Source organism: Macaca thibetana, chromosome 4 (assembly GCF_024542745.1).
Source record: "Macaca thibetana thibetana isolate TM-01 chromosome 4, ASM2454274v1, whole genome shotgun sequence".
Taxonomy (NCBI): domain Eukaryota; kingdom Metazoa; phylum Chordata; class Mammalia; order Primates; family Cercopithecidae; genus Macaca; species Macaca thibetana.
Genome location: NC_065581.1, coordinates 64708264 through 64722275, shown reverse-complemented (window position 1 = coordinate 64722275; position 14012 = coordinate 64708264). Strand labels below are relative to the sequence as shown.

The following is a 14012-nucleotide window of genomic DNA, read 5'->3' as shown; positions in this document are numbered from 1 at the left end:
GGTCATGATATCCAGGAATTTCAAACACCCCATGTTAAAGGTCTGAATGACCCCACCAAATAATCAACTTAGATAGCAGGCATGCAGAATAATGGTAAGGGAAATCTAATGGGTAACAACAAAGAAAAATGATGATCTGATGTAGACTAGCCATCAGCTATGAGCAGAGAAGGGCATTTCTTCACTGACTTTGTTATAATTATTTTTTATTAGAAATGATTATGAGACACCAACTTGTAGAATTAGTGAAAATATTTATTTAATATGGGGCACAAATGGAGGTGAGTGATGCAAGATGTGACATCTCTACCAGATACCATCAGTGCTCCACTCATCTCCTATTGTCCTACTTCAGGGTTTCTCTGCCTGGGGACATTCTATAACTGCAGGAACATTTCTGGTTTAACAAATGAAGACAGGCTGAAAGTGCAAGGACTTAATTATCCATCAGAAACCTTCAGCTAGTTAGGTTCTAGAGCTGGTGAATCAATGTCCCATCTTCCTTATGCCTTTGTGAGACAATTTGGAATATGTGTCATAGAGTCCTCAGTCATCCTCAGAAATTATCAATTTGTTAACAGTTTTTACTAGATAGTCTTTTGTCCTCCTTTCCTTTTTCTGATCCCTCACTATGATTTCTGAGATCACCTCCCAAATAGAATATGTGCAACTAGATACTTCTTTTAGAGATAGTTTTTGCAATAACCCAAATTATGACATCCTCTTTTTGTTAAATAATAAAATTTTAGTTCATAATCAAAATTTAACACAGATTATGTTCCATTACGCCTTCTGCACACAGATGTTTATCAAAAATATATTGGAGATCAAATGATGAACTCACATTAAAAAGCTGTAATAACCAGCAGATTGTGTAATGGCAAACCTACGGTTTTCTGAAGATTAAAATAACAAAATTAAATATATGTGTATATGTCTATATATGACAGAATTCCAGTGCAATTATAAAATAATTCATATATTTATGGCTATGTGTTTATAGACACACTTAACACAACTTGGGTCTTTTACATTGTATTATTTTAGTTACATATTATATAACCATGCAAAATCATGTGACTAGAAATACTGAGGTCTGCAAACTCATGTTAGTTAATGAATATGAATACAACTTGTGATTATACATTCCCTGTGAAGCAAAAATACACTGGAATGAGACTTTCAGTGTTCTGTCATACTATCATACCTGTATAAGTGCCTATTTGTTTTCTCAACCCAAATTTACAAATAGTTATAAACTAAGTCATACTAATCTCTCAACATGCCCTTAAGGGGAGCATCGACTTATATTTATTGGAATTTTAAGTAAGCATAGACCACTTATTTAAGGTTTCAAGCAATGTCTATAACAAATACATTGTATTATTACATAATATATCAATAATTAGATATCCCTTTTAACATAATGTAAAATTTGCTGTAGAGTATTAAAAACCACGTTTTTCTTATTCAACTTACTGTTTGAAGTAGAAGACAAACATGGGCACATGCATTGTAAAGGTCCATTATATTTTTACCATATTTTCAAAGAGAAATAGTATTCCATCACGTTTTCAAAGAAAAAGAAAACACAAGAATTTAGGTGTGAATTTAAAGAAGAAACAAACTGCAGTAACATACATTTATTTATTATTAAAAATATTCTGGGATATTGAAACCTCATATATATTAGAAAAAATTTGGAACTTAAGACATGAAGATTTTTTAGACCACACCAGGGATAATAATTCAAAATATTCAGAGGTCAGAAGACTGTAAAAAGCATCATTTCTCCTATATTTTTTCTCACACACTCCTGAAAGAAAACATGACGATCTCCATTCTTACACATGAGACAATTGAGACTGACGAAGAGTGAGATAGAACACTTCTGTTTAAATTGTTGTTATTATTTAGTTTTAGAGATTTAGGGAGTACAAGTAACAAAACTGCACTTGTACCACCTAAATCTCTCTCTCTCTCTCTTTTTTTTTTTTTTTTTGAGACGAAATCCCGCTCTGTCTCCCAGGCTGGAGTGCAGTGGCGCAATCTTGGCTCACTGCAACCTCCGCCTCCCGGATTCAAGCAATTCTCTTGCCTCAGCCTCCTGAGTAGCTGTGATTACAGACACATACCGCTATGCCCAGTTATTATTACTATTGTGTTATTTATTTATTTATTTATTATTTTTAGTAGAGATAAAGTTTTGCCATGTTGGCCAGGCTAGTCTCGAACTCCTGACCTCAGATGATCCGCCTGCTTCGGCCTTCCAAAGTGCTAGGATGCAGGCATGAGCCACCGCGCCAGGCCCTGTACTCTCTAAATCTCTAAGAATAAAATGCCATGGATATATGGCACAGTGGTGACGTCTGGGATTTAACGTACCCATCATTCACTTAGTGAACATCGTATCCAATAGATAATTTTTCAGCCTTTACCCCCATACCACACTCCCTCTTTTTGGAAAATCCAGTTTATTAATCCACTGTGTATGTTCATGTGTACTTATTAGTTACCTTCTACCTATAAGTGAGAACGTGTACTATTTGACTTTCTTAGTTATTTCACTTAAGATAATGACCTCCAGTTCCATCTATGCCATTGCAAAAGACATTATTTTACCGTTGTTGTCTTTTTTTTTTTAAATGCCTGAATGGTATTCCATGCTACATATACCACATTTTCTTTATCCAATTATCTCTTGATAGACAGTTAATTCTGTGACTTTGCTATTATGAATAGGGCTGAGAAACATGTGAGTGCAGGTGCCTTTTTGATATAATGATTTCTCTTGTTTTCTTTTTATCATTATTTTTTAATGTGGCTAGTAGAAATTATTTTTCATCCTTGATTTTAGGTTCAGGAGTACATGTGCTGGTTTGTTGCATGGATAAATTGTGTGTCACCTGGGGTTTGGTGTACAGATAATTTTGTCACCCAGGTAATTAGCATAATACCCAATAGGTAGTTTTTCAATCATCAGGTAGATACCCAGTAACTAGATTGTTTGATCGAATGGTAGCTCTACTGTTAATTCCTTGAGAAATCTGCATACTGTATTCCATAGAATTATACACATTTTCACTCCAACCAACAAAGTATAAGCATTCCCCTTTCTCTGCATCCTTACCAGCAATGGTTGTTTTTGACTTTTTAAAAATAGGTATTCTGACTGGCATAAAGTGGTCTCTCTTTGTGGTTTTACTTTACATTTCTCTCATAATTATTAATGTTGAGCATTTTTATAAGGTGTTGGTAATTTGTATATCTTGTTGTTGTTATTTTTAATAAACCTGTTCATTTTATTTACTCACTTTTTAGTGGGGTTGTTTTTTTCCTTGTTGAGTTGAGTTTCTTGAAGAATCTGGATATTAGTCCTTTGCCAGATGCATAGTTCACAAATACTTCTTTTTTTTTCCATTCTGTAGGTTGTCTATTTAATCTGTCAATAGCTTCTTTTGTTGTATGCAAACTTCATAGTTTAATTAAGTCCTATTTGTATATTTTTGGTTTTGATGCGTTTGCTTTTGAGGACTTAGTCATAAATTATTGCCTTAGGTCAACATCCAAAAGAGTTTTGTCTAAGTTTTCTTTTAGACTTTTATAGTTTCAAGTCTTATATTTAATTCTGTTATTCATCTTGAGTTAATTTTTCTATATGTTGATATATAGGGGCCCAGTTTTATTCTTCTGCATATGGCTATCTGGTTTTTTCAGCACCATTTATTGAATAGCATGTCCTCTCCCCACCACATATTTTGGTCAACATTGTCCAATATCTCTTGGTTATAGGCATGTGGCTTTATTTCTTGGGTGTCTGTTGTGTTCCATTGATCTATATGTCTATTTTTATACCATTACCATGCTGTTTAGGTTACTAAGACTTGCATGCAGTATAGTCCAGTGATTGTGATGCCTTCAGCTTTGTTTTTTTGGCTAAAGATTGCTTTGTCTCTTCAGGTTCCTTTTTGCTTCCGGATGAATTTTAAGATGTTTTATAATCCTGTGAAAAATGATGTTAGTATTTTGATAGGAATTTTGTCGAATCTGAAGATAGCTTTAGGCATTATGTCCAACTTAAGGATATTGATTCTTCCAATCCCTTAGTGAGGAATATTTCTACATTCTTTGTGCCATCTATGATTTCTGTCAGCAGTGTTTTGTAGATCTTCTTGTAGAAATATTTTAACTCCTTGGTTAAATGTGTTTTAGGTATTTTATTTGTTGTAGCTATTATAAATTGGATTGGATTATTAATTTTGCCCTCAACTTGAATGTTATTGGTGTATCAATATTGCTATTGATTTTCATACATTGATTTTGTATCCTGAAACTCTACTGAAGTCACTTATCAAATCTACGAGTCTTTTGGAGGAGGTCTTTGTATTTTCTATGTATAAGATTATATCATCAGTGAATAGAGATAACTTGATTTCCTCCTTTCCAGTTTGGATGTCTTTTATCTATTTATCTTGCCTGATGGCTCTAGATAGAATTTATATTACTACGTTAAATAAGAGTGGTAAAACTGGTCATCATTGTCTGTGCCAGTACTCATCACTAATGCTTTAAAATTTTCCTCATTCAGTATGACGTTGGCTGTGGGTTTTTTGTACATGACTTTTATCGTTTTGAGGTATATTCTTTCAATGCCTAGTTTATTGACAGTTTTTATTATGAAAAGATGATAAATTTTATCAAATGCTTTTTGCATCTATTCAGATGATCATGTAGTTTTTCCTTCATTCTATTTATGTGACAGAGCACATTTATTGATTTATGTATGCTTAAATAATCGTGTATCACTAATAAAATGCACTTGGTTGTGATGTATTATTACCTTTTTGATGTGTTGTTAAATTTAGTTTGCTAGTATTTTGTTGAGGTTTTTGCATCTATGTTTACCATGGATGTTGGCCTGTGGTTTTCTTTTTCTTTTTTGGTTTGTTTTTGCATGGTTTTGGTATCAAGGTAATATTGGCTTCGTAGAATGAGTGAGGAAGAATTACCTTCTCTTTGATTTTGGGGAACATTTTCAGTAGGATTAGTACCAATTCTTCTTTGTACATCTGGTAGAATTCAGCTGTGAATTCACCCGGTACTGGGCTTTTTTTGTTGTTGATGGGAGAGGTTTTGGTACTGATTCAATCTTATGAATCATTATTGGTCTGTTCAGAATTTATATTTTTTCTAGTTCAATATTGGGAGTTCGTATGCATCCAGGAATTTGTCAGTTTTCTCCACGTTAGAGTTTGTGCTTATAGAGATGCTCATACTAGTCTCTGACAATATTTTTATATCTGTGGTATCAATTTTAATGTCACCTTTATCATTTTTGATGGTGGCTATTTGATTCACCTCTCTCTTTTTCTTAGTCAGTCTAGCTAATGATGTATCAGTTTTGTTGATTTCTTCAAAGAACAAACTTTCATTTTGTTTTTTGTTCTCTCTTTCATTTAGTTCTACTCTAATATTATTTTATTTTTTCTTCTGCTAACTTTATATTTGGTTCATTGTGGTTTTCTAGTTCGTTGAGGTATAATGTTAGGCTGTTAATTTGAGACCTTTCTATATTTTTGATGTAGGCATTTAACATTATAACCTTCCCTCATTAGAATTGCTTTTGCTGTATTCTAATGGTTTTCATAGGGTGTGTCTTCATTTTCTTTAATTTAAATTGTTTTTTAATTTACTTCTTAATTGTATCTTTTACCTAAAAATCATTAAGGACTAAGATGTTTAATTATCATTTATGTGTATAGTTCTCAAAGTTTTTCTTGGTATTGATCTCTAGTTTAACTCCACTGGGACCTGAGTAGATACTTTATATGATTCTGGTCTTTTAAAATTAGTTTAGACTTGTTTTGTGGCCTAGGATTTGACCTATTTTGGAAAATATCTTATGTGCAGATGAGAATAATGTATCTTATGTGGTTGTTATATAGACTGTTCCGTAAATATCTGTTATGTTCATTTCATCTAGAGTTTTATTTGAGTTCAGAGATTCTTTGTTGACTTTCTGCTTCTATGACCCATGTACCCATGTAGTGTTGTCAGTGGAGGGTTGAAGTTTACCACTATTATTATATAACTGTCTATTGTAATATTTGTAATATTTATTTTTTGAATCTGAGTGCCCTGGTGTAGAGGGCATCTATATATAATGAAAGAGGGCATATATTTTTCTGTGTGTGTGTGTGTGTGTGTGTGTGTGTGTGTGTGTGTGTATGCTCCCATTTGCTTCTGGTTTCTGTTTGCTTGGAATATCTTTTTTCGATCTCTTTTCTTTTAGTCTGCAAATGTCTTTACTAGTTACGTGGGTTTCTTATAAGCAACATATGGTTAAATCTTGTATTTTATCTATTACACCAGTGTATTTCTGCTAAGTGGAAATTTAATCCATTTATGTTCAAGATTAATATTGTTATCTGAGGTTTTCTAACTGTCATAATATTAACTGTTACCTAGATGCTGTGTAGTTCCAATTGTGTAACTGCTTTATAAGATCTGTGAGTTTTCTACTTTCATGTGTTTTTATGATGGCAGCTATTGCCATTTCTTTTCCATGTTTAAAACTCCTTTGAAATTTTTTTTTTTTTTTTATAGGAATTGTCTAATGGTGTGGAATTCCCTTAGCCTTTGCTTGTATGGGAAAGACTTTAGTTCCCCTTCATTTATGGCACTAAGTTTAGCAGGACACAAAATCGTTGGCTGACAAATTTTTCTTTAGGAAGACTGAAAATAGGACCCCAGTCTTTTTTGGCCTGTAAGGTATTTGCTGTGAAGTTTGCTGTTAGTCTAATGGGATTTCCTTGATAAGTGATTAAATGCTTCTCTTTTGTTTATTTTAGGATACTTTTCTTCATATTAACTTTGGAGAGTCTGAGGACTATATGCCTTAGTGAAGTTTATCTTACAAATTATTTTTCTCTTGGCTTTTTACACCTGAATGTCTAAATCTCTAGCAAAACCAGAGAAATTGTTCTGAATTATTTCCTCAGATATGCTTTCCAAACTATTTACTTTTTTTGTGCATCAGAAACAACTCTTACTCATAAGTTTGGTTGCTTTACATAAATCCCATATTTCTCAAAGGCTTTGTTCATTTATTTTTTTTCTTTATTTTTATCTGACTGGGTTAATTTGAAAGAACTCTCTTCATGTTCTGAAATTCTTTCTTTGGCTTTGCCTAGCCTATAGATAAAGCTTTTAGCTATATTTTCTAATTCTTTCAATATATATATTATTTCCAGAAATTCAGTTTATTTTTTAAAGATCTCTCTAGTAAGTTTTTCATTCATATTTTCAATTGTTTTTCTGATGTATTTGTGCTGCTTTACAACTTTCTCTTTGATCTCACTGAATTTCCCTACCATTCACATTTCAAATTCTTAATCTGCCATTTTATAATTTTCATTTCGTTTAGGATCCGTTGATAAAAAGCTAGTGTGATCCTCTGAGGAAATCGAAACACTCTACTTTTCATGTTGTCAGAGTTATTATACTGATTCATTTTCATCTGGAGAAGATACCACTACTTATTTTTGAATTTGCTTTTTTTTTGAAAGGGATTGCTTCTACTTTGAGGCTGTGACTCTAGTGTATGTTTGGTAGGGTCTTTGGCTTTAGTTCTGAGTGCTTCCAGGGAACCGAGGTTCTATGAATTCCTTGGTTATAGATAGTTTTAGTGTGGTGGTTTTCTCAAATGCTGGTTGTTTGTAAGTTGTAGCTGTGGTGTACTGGGTGAGTGAGCACAGTCACTGCCTCCTGCAGAGATAGTGAGGTGGATTTCTTAGGAAGCTTATCTCATTTCCCATCTCTGTGCACTTCTGAAAACAGATATTGTATTGGGTTGTGTAGGTCAACTTCCCAGCCAGTAAGTGGTGCTTGCCGGAGACAGCTGAGAAGGTAGCAGTGAGATTTATGCGTGATCTGTAAAAACCGAAAGTACTTGAATTTCCCAGGTGATGGGAATGGCCATAGAATCCAGGGTTTTCTTTCCCATGTTGTACCTCTGAAGTGGGTCGAGTGAGCACAGCCAAGTGGGGCCAAGTTGAACCATCCTGTATCTAGGTTTTCCAATGGCAGGTATGAACGCTCACCTTCACAGGAGATAGCAAGTAACTCTCAGGGCACTGGGGTATCTTTTCAGGAAGAGGCAGAGGTGCTTCTCTCACACCAAAGGACCTTCATGGAGGGGAGAAGGGCAGGTCAGGAATCACAGCCCAGCAGAGGGCCGTGGGACCCACCCACCTCCCACACTCCCAAACTACAGGGTTTCCTTTGGCATCTGCCACTGGCAGCAGGCCAGAAGAGTTAGCCCACTCCAAAGCAGTCTGCATTCTGATTGTGATGCCATTCTAGGATGAAGGACTCCCTGTCCAGCTCTCAGGGAATAGACTTCCTGGTCCAGTCCTACAAAGAAGGGGCACCCAGCTCCCATGCTGCAGCATAGTGCTCTTTTTCCACTCAAGATCAGATCACAAATCTCATCCCTATGTCCCAGATGGCATGCTCAAGTCCTGGGAGTATTCAGGGGGTCCTAGCTCCCAGAGCTCCCAAGACGGTGGCGGAGGCTTCCAAGATGGTGGCGGCTGCTTCCAAGATGGTGGCAAGTCTCTCATTCTCTGACCTGGGGTTCTTGGCCTCAAGGATTCCAAGGAATGGAATCTTGGGCTATTCAGTGAGTATTATAGCTCTATTAGAAGCCTGGGAAACGGAAGAGAACCGTGGAACCCAGCGACTAGTGTTCAGCTGCATTAGGATGAACCCAGGCACTTAGCCATGCAGGAACAATGGGAGCCTTTAGCCCAATCTGGAGTGGCAATGGGCACCTCGCTGGATGAGGAGCACAGGGACACCCTGCCAGATCTGGTGGGTGGACCCAAAGAGGGTAGCCATTGCCAGCTCAAATTCCTGGGTTTATATCCCCATCATTGCCCCCCCCCCCCCCCCCCCCCCCCACAAGCAATAGATGATTGGCTATTTCTTTACCTCCTCTTTTAGCTGAATTAGCATTTTAGTGAGCTCTCTTTACTACCTGATTGGTCAGGTGTGAGCTAAGTTGCAAGCCCGGGTTCAAAGGTGGATGAGGTCACCTTCCCAGCTCCGCTTAGGGATCCTTAGTCGGCCTAGGAAATCCAGTTAGCCCTGTCTCTCAGGAGGATAGGATCAGGCCTGAGAAACTGTCCTTGACTCAAGTGCTTGTTGTGATGAGGATGGCGGGCTGGTCTCAGGACAAAAATCGAACACTCAGGCAGGACAACAGCCACTGTGTTGCAGTGCTGCTAGCAGGAAGGGCAGGCCTGTCCACCTGGGAATGACGATGCAGGCAGCTTTGGGGTATTTCAGACAGTGTGGGGCGCATGGTCTGAACGTGCCTTGCTCCCACAGCAGCATGCAGTAGTGGCTTGTGGTACTTGTACTTAGGGCATGTGAGCGCACCCAGCCTCTCCTCTCCCTAACCCAGCAGCTGGTAGCAGCAGCAGCGACCTCAAGGCAGGAGGCAGAGCCTTCAGGCATGGGGTCCAGGAATGGCTCTATGCTGCAGCTACCCAGCACTTGGAAGCCTGTGGTAATCCATGAGAGTTTGAACAGAACCTCTGCGCAATCTCTAGGTAGCTCCCTATGCCAGTCTAGAGGCCTGTGAGGATCTGGGAGGTCTCTTGCATTTAGGATTATAAAGGTCACTGGCAGAAATATGGAGCTCCAGGGGTCTCTTCTTGGCTCTATGAAAGGGGCACTTGCCCCTTCTCTGGGTCCAGGGGCAGCTTTTGGCTGCCAGCAACCCCGAGCAGGCAGCCCTGCTTCCTCTTCCTTCACCCTCAGTGTATCCCACTCTGTTGATCCAGTGTTCTTTCTGACGATCCCTTTAAAGGGTGAATGTCTACTCAGATTTGGTTCTTCTCCATGGGAGACACATGCCTCAGATGCATTTACTCAGTCGTCTTGAATCCCGAGCACAGAATTCGGACCTAGAAACATAACATGAAGTTATATTTGTGAGTATCCGATCATAGGATTTGGAAAATGATGAAGACAGTTTCAGTTGCACATAGGTAATTCTGTATATAAATTTAAATAATTTTGATATAAATACTTTTCATGAATTAAATGATACAAATCCTAGCTGCTGAATTAAATCTAGAAGAAATCTTCAACTACAACTATTTTGATAACTATCCTTCCCAAAGGGATGTAAATTTATACACTCCTATAGGAGTTGTCTGACCTGGATTAAGGCAGTAGAATAAGAAAAAAAATGTCTGGATATTCTGATCGTTTCTATTTTTTTCCCTTTGAGTCTATTATCTTGATTAATAGGTATTTTCCACTTTTTAAGTGTCCAATGTTAAAATTACTTACTTTGGTTTAACTACTTTGGAGGGATAAGGAGAATTAAAATAGGTTGTAAATTATTAAAATGGCACAGATGCCATTCTTCAACAGAGGTTATTTAATAATCCTAAAGTTAAAAAGGTAGTAAGTGGCAGAGCTGAAAGTCAAACTTTTGCCTGAATGCAAATTGCTTGATTTTTTTTAACTACACAAAGTATCACTGTCCTTTAGGATTCTAAACCTCTCAGAAAAATAGAATAATAGTTTTTAATGAAAATCGAATCTTTGCAATGTAGCAGCTGAGAGAAAGTAATTAAACGATTTGAATTCCACAAATTTTCCATCAGCAATCCCAAAACAAGCTGAAGTCCCAAATAAAATGAACATAATAGGCAACTCAGGCAACATCACTTAAATGCTATAGGATTTTTTTTCCAGACTTGGCACTCTCATAGAGTGAGTCAATGAGCCAATAAAGACAAATTTGCTTAGATACATACATATGTTTAAAACCTAAAACAAAACAGACTTCCTGTATTCTCTTTCCATCATTCTAACCCAAATATTATTTTTTGAAATGTCATTATTATATTAACCAGCAATTGTTAATTCAAGAAGCAAATATGATGGAAAGGGCTGGAGGGAGGAAGCTTCTAATATACTATTTGTGTTTCCTCAGGGAAGTTATATAACTTCTCTGACCTTCACTCTTCTCACTTGCACAGTCAGAAGGTTGTAGAAATCTGAAGAAATTGGGTATAAAATACACTTAGCATAATATCCAAAAGAATAAGTATTTTTTTTTTCTAAAATCTAGTCTGTTATTATTTTCATCATATTAGCCAACCAGCAGCTCTCCACTAAGGCTTATGACAAAGCTGGTGTAAATCTCCTACCATGTGCCTTCTATAAAGGGGCAACTCAGTAAGGACCTAACTTTAGGTGCTTTCCCAGAAAAATAACACAAATCAAATAACGTGGCTCATCTAATCCAGCAGTATACCACACATTGATATTCTAGGCAAGAAGATAGAGAAAAAGTAGAGGATTTTGACTTTTGTTTTTGTCATGGGAAGCTCCTTCCAACAGATATTCTGTGATATCTGATTAGTAAGGACTCAGTCAAGGGAACTGAGGTTAACAGCAGTAATTTTGCTCAGTCATTATTCACACTCTCAGATTAAGGTTGGACCTACCTCACTTCAGGTCAAGGAATCTTGAACTAACTTAAATCAATATTTCATTATCTGGGATTAATGGTAAATATAATATTAGAGGTAATCTGCCATATAGGATTAAATAATGAGTTCCATTAGTCTTTTGGACCATTCACATTTAAAGAGGTTACTAATATAGTGGATTAAAATATATCATCTTTGCTATTTTCTATTTGTTCTTTGTTTCTTTTATTGATTTTTTTCCTGACTTCTCTGGATTAAAGAATATTTTATTATTAAGTTGTATCTCTTTTATTTATTTTCTATAACAATTATTTTGACTTTTAAAATGCTTTCCCTAGAGCTGAGTGTATGAATTTTAGATGAGTCTACTTTGAAATAATATTAAATCACTTTATTTGCAGTGTAATGACCTTATTACATAAAATTCCCAGTACTTTTCTCCTATTTTTATGCTGTTATTTTCATACTTTTCACTTATGCAGATGATATAAGCACACAAAACATTGCTACGTTTTTGCTTTAAAAAGATCGTTATCATTAGAGCAATTCAAAATAAGAAAAAAGTGTTTTACCTTCATCTATTCTATTTCCAAACTCTTGACATACAATATTCCTTCTTTCTGAATAACTTCCTGTAATATTTTTATAGACTATGTTTGGCAACATATGAATCTGCTTTTGTCTAAGGAAAACTTAATTTCTACTTCCTTTGAAGAACACTTTGCTGGTTATAGTAATGTGAGCTGACTCTTTTTCTTTCAGCACTTTAATGATATCATTACATTGACTTCTTGCTTGCATGGTTTTTCCTAAGACTACTGTAATTATGATCTTTGTTATAGGATGGTATTGTGTCTTCTTTCTCTGCCTGTTTTCAAGATTTTCTCCTGTTGTTGATTTTCAGCAGTAGAAATATGATGTGTAATATACTTAGGTAAATTTGTGTGTGTCTATGTGCATGTGCGTTTCATTTTTGGGGGGTTGAGGGAGGTATATATCATGTTTATTGTTCTAGTTTCATGGATCTCTGGTTTGTTGTCTTTCGGTAGTGTAATAACTTTCTTTATCCATCTGAGATTTCTACTGCACTCACAATTGGTGGTTTGATATTGTTTCATAGCCCTTGGATGTTTATTCTTTTATAAATTTTCTCTTTTTTACTCTTTATGTTTCATTTTGGGTAATTTCTATTAGTCTATTTTCTTTTTTTTTTTTTTTTTTTTGAAACAGAGTCTCACTTTGTCGCCCAGGCTGGAGTGCAGTGGCACCATCTCGGCTCACTGCAAGCTCTGCCTCCCAGGTTCACGCCATTCTCCTGCCTCAGCCTCCGAGTAGCTGGGACTACAGGCGCGCACCACCACACCCAGCTAATTTTTTGTATTTTTAGTAGAGACGGGGTTTCACCGTGTTAGCCAGGATGGTCTCGATCTCCCGATATCGTGATCCGCCCGCCTCGGCCTCCCAAAGTGCTGGGATTACAGGCGTGAGCCACCGCACCCGGCTATTAGTCTATTTTCAAATTCACTTATTCTTTCCATGGTTGTATCTATTCTACTGATAATCCTACCAAAGACATTTTTCATCTCTTTACTGTTTTTTTATTTATAATATTTTTGATTTTTTTCTTATACTGCCTATATCTCTGCTGAAGTTGCCTATCAGATATCGAATGCTGTATATATTTTCTGTGAGAACTTTTAATATACCAACCATATTTGTTTTACATTTTCTGTTACATAATATCAACTTTTGTGTTATATTTGAATCTATTCTGATGATTTTTTTAATCTGCTGGGATTGTGGTGATTTTTTTTTTTTTTGGGGGGGGGGTCTTTCACATGCTTCAATATTTTGTTTAGATCCAGGTGTACTATGTAGAAGAGTAGTGACTGTAGTAAATAGGTTTTATGCCTGGAAATGAGGACACTTTTTTCTTTGTTTAGAATTTTGATGTGGGGGTTAATGTAAATCTGGTTAAGAGTTGCTCTCAATTTAAAATTTATTGTTGCTATTTACCCAAAATGCAGCAACATTTTCAAATTCCTGTAAAGTTACTTTTTGCCTGAGGTGGAATAAAGCTTACCAGATCAATTTATGTTGGATTTTGAGTTATATGTTTTTCGTTTGTGCCTCTGATTCAGTCCTTGCATACTCTTGTTCCTCTCTTATTTCTCTCTCAGCAATTTTTGTTGTTATTTATTTGAAACCTCTTAGTTTGGTAGTGGAAGATGTTGGAGAAGTAGGAGGTAGATATGTTTGATTGTTTTTTCTGGCTCAGTTTGAGACCTGTGCCATGTACCTGTGTCTTGGTGGTATGGCCTTCTCTGCCCCTTTCCTGGTTGTAGCTATGGGTTGAGTGTGTAATACTGCTCCTCTTCCAATAATAGATTTTTAGCCCCTTCCTGATTCCTTCTACTAGTTACAATAGGTGCTTAACAATGTCTTAAGGTCAGTAGTGCTACTGCATGAACCATTGGAAATTAAAGTTTTTGT

The 14012-nt window shown here is 36.2% G+C and overlaps 1 non-coding gene across 1 annotated transcript; it reads left to right on the top strand.

The window, feature by feature from the left end:
• Positions 1 to 829: 829 nt before the first annotated feature.
• LOC126954079 (small nucleolar RNA SNORD65) lies at positions 830 to 902 on the top strand. The gene has a single exon (XR_007725526.1). It is a non-coding gene; the product is annotated as a small nucleolar RNA SNORD65 (small nucleolar RNA).
• Positions 903 to 14012: the final 13110 nt, after the last annotated feature.